Below are 5,697 nucleotides of genomic sequence, written 5' to 3'. Positions count from 1 at the left end.
GGTCTCTGGCAGCTGATTTTATCACTGAGCACTGGGCTATGTTGAGAGGATGAACCACTTGGTTTATTTTTAGGGGAGGTGAAGCTGCTCTTCCACCCGGCTGAGTCAATCATGAGGTGGGGAGGTGGGGAAGTCTGGGGGACTGGCTTATTTTCAGAACTTGTTCATTCAAAATACCCCTGGTGTAATTCAGTACGGGACAAGGGATGCTTCCAAACTGCAGTGCCACAGGGAAAAGGCATTTCCCTGATTCAGTGCCATGTCCTCAGGCTGTGATCTGTACTGCCTGACCCCCTTTGCTTTGGGCCACCGCCAGAACTTTAAGAGAAGGCAACAGGTATTGCATTTTCTAGTTCCTCATTTCTTCCTTGGCTCAAATATTCTAGTGTTGAGAAAGAAAAGATTTTAGGAAAAGGGAAATTAGAGGAAACATGTATGCAAAGGAGGATGACACGCTCCCTTCTCCCAGATCCTTCCTTGCTAGGAGCTGCTCTGGGCAGCGTTTGGGGGTCCAAATGAGGGCTATGAAGTTGGCAAAGAGTCAAGAAAGCAAGATGTCTGAGGAGTGCCTGAGGTCCCATGGTTTGTTTGGCCCAGAGGAACAGGTTCCCCAGAGCAGTGCTCCCAGGCCATGCACATGCCCCACACACCCAATGCCAGACCACATGGGACTACACTGATGGGGCAGAGAGCTGCACAGAGGTGAAACTGTGCTCAGCCAGGCACTGTAGGGGTAAATATCATACAGTTTTAACTGCCTGCATTGAAACAGGCTTAGCTTTCCCAAGTTTCAACATGAACAGAGGGTGGGGATACTTCTCTAAGCTCTTTCTGCCTCTCTGTAGTGTGCTTGTTGTACTGCATATAGCAGAGTGATGCTCCCATTCCTTAGCCACATGAACATCACATGAAGGGTAGATGTTGCATTGAGTGACATGGTTTAACAGTATGGTGGTGATGGGTAGATGATTGGATCCAACACTAATGATCCTATGATTCTATGATCTCAGTAGTGCTGTGCTGAGTTGGTAGTGCACGATCTTGGTCCCCAGTGGACTCCATGTACTTTGCTTTGATGTGTCAAGCAGATCTCCAGTACCAATTTTCCAATTTGAGTTCCCTCCCTCTCAACAACTTACAGGAAGTTTACAGGAGTGTTTGGAGGGGCTCTTGCCCCTTTGCTTCCAATGTGTGTTTACAGGTACATGGGCAGAATGCTATATATGGCAGCCAGGCTGCAGGTAGATACGGGAAGAGATTTGCCCACCACCATCACATCACATTATATCACACCAGAACACATCACATCCAGCTCCATTTGACCAGTGGCTTTCACAGAGGCTCCTGTATGGACCCTGGTCCTCCCTACCATATCCCAAACCCTAAACTTACAGCAAAGCTGGAAATTACCAGTCCTCTGCTGTCTCTGTTAAGCCTCATCTCCGTGAACACCACACTTCTCTCTAAAATAGCATCCATTTTCTTTGCAGCTTCCTTTAATAAATGAGGATCAGAGAAAAGAACTCAATTAGTATGAAATTTGACTATTTCCAGGGGTGGGGGGGAGGAGGCAAAAAACTACAGCCACACTTGTTACTGCTGCATTCTGAGTAGGAAACCACATAGCAGGTGAGGGAGGTAATGCTGAGCAGTTGGAGAGGTGGAGACCCAAGTAATTAATCCAGAAAACAGGGGACATTGTCAGGAAGGTAACAGACAGGTCCTTGATCACCAGCTAGGCTGTAAGCCTGGAGACAGCTGGGTCTGCCATGCACAGCCAGTAGCACGAAGCGTGTGGCAGAGGTGTCAGCAAATACAGCAGCAGGCAAGGGACAGAGTGCATGGAAGAGCAAGGCTTATTTATTTTGTGTGGGTGGAGGGATGTAAAAGCAGGAGGTGAAGGGCAGAGCAGATCAGTGCAGCCAGCACTGTACACACCTGTACACGTCTCGTGCTCAGTGTGAACCTGGCAGAAGTGCACAGTGCGTGTACATACAGCATATATTTGCCTGCCTCTTCATCTAGCTGCCACATACAACGTGTTTGTTGATGGCCTGTGAGCACGCAGAGCCAGCTGCTCGTGCTTTCAATGTCTACCTGTCCATCCTGAGGTAATAGACCCAGTGCTGTATGTGTCTCCCCATTATTGTCTCTGTGGGGTGCACACACATGAGCCAGGGAAGTGCTTTTCTCCTTCTGTCTAGAAAAGCAGTAAAAGTTATGGAAAAAAAAAAAAAAGAATAAAATCCAAGGGGCACGGGGCCTTTTTGAGAGCATGGGAACATGCAGGGCTCAGCAGCAGGGGATGCAGGGCTTTGGAGCAGGGAACAACCCTGACCTCCAAGTGGGGCTGACTCCTCTGGGAGCTGAGATAAGAGGACAGCAGTAGGGCAGCAGGGGAAAGGCTGAACAGATTAGATCAGGTGAGAGGTCTCTGTTATGTAAGTGTGGGTTGTGGTTAGCAGGAAAGCCAGCTATAGAGAATTCCTTTATCTGTTTGATTGCTGTTGTAGCTGGAGCTGCGGCAGAGCTGTGCCAGGTGTGAGAGGTGATGGCTCACACTTGAATGTGAGTTTTCTTTCTGGCTTAGTTGGAAAGTGCTTGAAGCTGGACAGATTGTCAGCTTGCAGGAGCACTGACGTTCAATCCCCTCTTGTCACAGTCATGCAAAGCAGCTGGTGAAAGGAGACTGTGCTTTTAGGGATTATTTGGGCTGCAGGAATCTGTATCGTGGCAAATGGCAGAGCTGCCTTGAACTCAGAGCCATCCCTAATGCAAACAGAACCTTTTATCTTAAATCAGCATTTCTCCCCCCATACTTTCAGATCCTCCAAGCCCACGCGCTGTCTGGCGTGCTTCAGATAGGAGGTGTTGGCCGCAGGACCCCAGTTCGTGGAGACAGTGAAGATGACAGCCCGCAGAGGACACTGTGTCTGGCAGGCTCTGTGCAACAGTGTCCTTGCAGAGACATTTGGGACCGAAGGGGAAAAGTATTGTTGTCACTAGATGGCACCGCACCGCCTTGCACGAGACTGCGTGAGTGCTGCGAGGGTCAGGCACACCTCTGTCCCTGCAAGCAAGCCTTGCAGCCCAATTTGCAACGATACTCTGCTGATCACTGTTCAGTTTAATCTCACTACTGCTAACTACAAGCCTTCTGGACCCGTTTAACCGGCGTCTTGGTGATAACCTTCGTGGCAGCTTCCTCTGGATCATCTGATAGCATTAGTGTGGCTGGGGAAGAAGCCCAGCTGGCTTAGCTGCCTGGGAACGGGCTTTCCTAAGGGACGTAGGCAGCTTTGCTCTTTGAGCAATGCTCAGGACTCCCACAGTGTCTCAGAGGTGACTAAACTGCATTTGTGAAGAAGTACAGCAACTGTGCTTTGATTTCATGCGTAATTGCTCATCTTGGAACTGTTGCAGGCACGTGAGTTTGCTGATAAGCCAAATGCCAGACAGCAGAGCTGTCCTGAACACCACCAAGCTGCTGTTCACCATACCACAATGGCCTAAACCCCCAAATTTGCTCTTTGCTTAACCTTATAAACACTGTGTGGCTTCGAATCATTGGACACTCTGCCTTCCTCATCTCAGGTCATCAGCCAGGTTCCCATTCTTCAGTCCCAAGAAAATGGCTGTGAGGCTGTCCATGGGTGATGGTGAGGAAATTCCTGTTGGCACATGTGGAACATTGATGTTTCCCACTGTGGAAGTGGTCAAGTCCTGGATGAGTCATCCCAGGAGAGATATGGGATAGCTGGTTCCCAGATGTACCTAGGAAGCATTACAACTATCTCTGAACCAAAACCCTGTCTCTGAGCAAATCCAATGCCTACATCAGAGGTAGCTCTCATATTCCCAGCTCCTTTCCTGGCTGCAAGTGCCCCTCCAGAAGGATCCTACGCCAACACTTCCCAAAGAAGCAGTGGCCAAGAGGACATGAAGTCTTTGCTATTGTGGGGCTCTGAGTCAGAGGCTGGAGAGTGGTGTCAGTCTCTAAGATAAACCATGAATCATCGTGCACCAACCAGAACAAGTGATGTTACTCACTCTGTAAAAGGCACACTGCAGCTAATTCTGTGATTGTATTTATCAGGATAGCGTGGTGACTTCACATGTTTTGATATTAAAAAAAATTATCCTGGGAACACTGTGGAAAGTTCAGCTCCTTCGTTTGTCTGTGTGCTCATATCAGAGACTTGTTTTCCCACGCAGCTGGGTAATTAAATACAGTGTCTGATATCCAGGCAGTGCATGATTTACTTTTCCTCTTGTGTGAAAGAAACAGTGCAAAAAAAAGAGAATAGAGCCTAGGCAGATGGGAGATGTGGTCCCTGGTTTCCTGATCCAGGTCTGAAGCAGTCAGGGTGCTCCCCTCTTCTCAAACCCAACTACTAAGCACTGCAAGAGAGCTGTGTTTCTCTGTACCAAACCTGTAGAACCTTCCTGGCAGCTAATTTGGTAAAACTCAACCTTTTTCCTCTCTCTCTTCACTGATGCCTCTTGCCTTGAAATATCCCTGACCTGTCATAGTCCTGATGATACCACAGAATTAGGGATCACTTATGTAGCCTATCTCTGGCCAAAGATGACACCACTGCTGCCAGGACCTAGGCTCCTTACTTGGGTACAGAGGGACCTCTCTCTTTTCATTTCCTCGAGGCTGAGGTGCAGGCAGATATTACTCATTCCAAACTAAACACGGATGTAATTCTGCCCCAGTGTTTAATCCCAGCTATTTTAAAATGCTTGGAGTCAGGATGGCTCTGTGGACTCACAGGTTCCAGCTAGCTGGGATGCGCCAGCTCTGTGCAATAGGACCATTCAGGGATGGAAGCTGCATTTGTGGGGCCATCTGCCCTCTGCACCACGCTCCCTGTCCTTGTCTGTACTCCTGCATGCCCAGTTCTGGCAGCGCCTACTGGTCTCTGTCACAGGATTGGGTGGGAAATACAACTCAGCGCAAGGACCAACGTGTTCCCTTCCCAGTTACAGCTGGGAGTAGAGTAGCGATGATGACGGGTAACTGAAATAAATCCAACTCACCACTTCTGCCCATGGCTGAGTCATTGGCTGTATCTGTCACTGAGGAGATGATTGTCTGTCTGTCATGGGAGATCCTTCCTTCCTGTGTAGGAGCAACAGTGAGTAAAGAGGTAAGTTCCCATCGGCAGAGGAAAGGAATGGCTCAAAGCCGCAGTGCAGGGAAAGTGAGGGCACCAGAGGTAAAAGTGGGCCTGACACTGCATCCATGTGTGTGGTTGGGGTTTCTTCTTGTAGGTCTTAGCCAGGCTTGTCCTTACTCTGATGCCTCCAAGCACTGTTCTCCATTCTTTGCACAAAGCCTCCCTCTGCTTCCAGAGCTAAGAAGCAGCATTTTCTCCACCCAACCTCATTTTTGAAGACACTGTTGCTTTTCCTTGGGCGTCAGGTTAATTCACCTGTTTCCTTCACCCATCTCCACAACATGGGGCTCTCAAGCCCAGTAATGATTGGTGTTGCCCTTTGCTGTACCCGTAGGGAAGAGACCAGTGCCTCCTGTGGAGCAGTAATCACTGGCGTGATATATTATGGTGAGATGGACCTGACCATTTCAGACAGGTTCTTATCCAAAATTAGCATTCCATATTCCTTCTTAAGGAAGATGTGTTTGGGAATCTCTTGCTGGTTCTGCCAGCCGTCGGTGGATGATGAACC

Source organism: Phasianus colchicus, chromosome 6, assembly GCF_987193195.1.
Source record: "Phasianus colchicus chromosome 6, bPhaCol1.hap1.1, whole genome shotgun sequence".
NCBI classification, from domain to species: domain Eukaryota; kingdom Metazoa; phylum Chordata; class Aves; order Galliformes; family Phasianidae; genus Phasianus; species Phasianus colchicus.
This window is presented reverse-complemented; position numbering follows the sequence as displayed.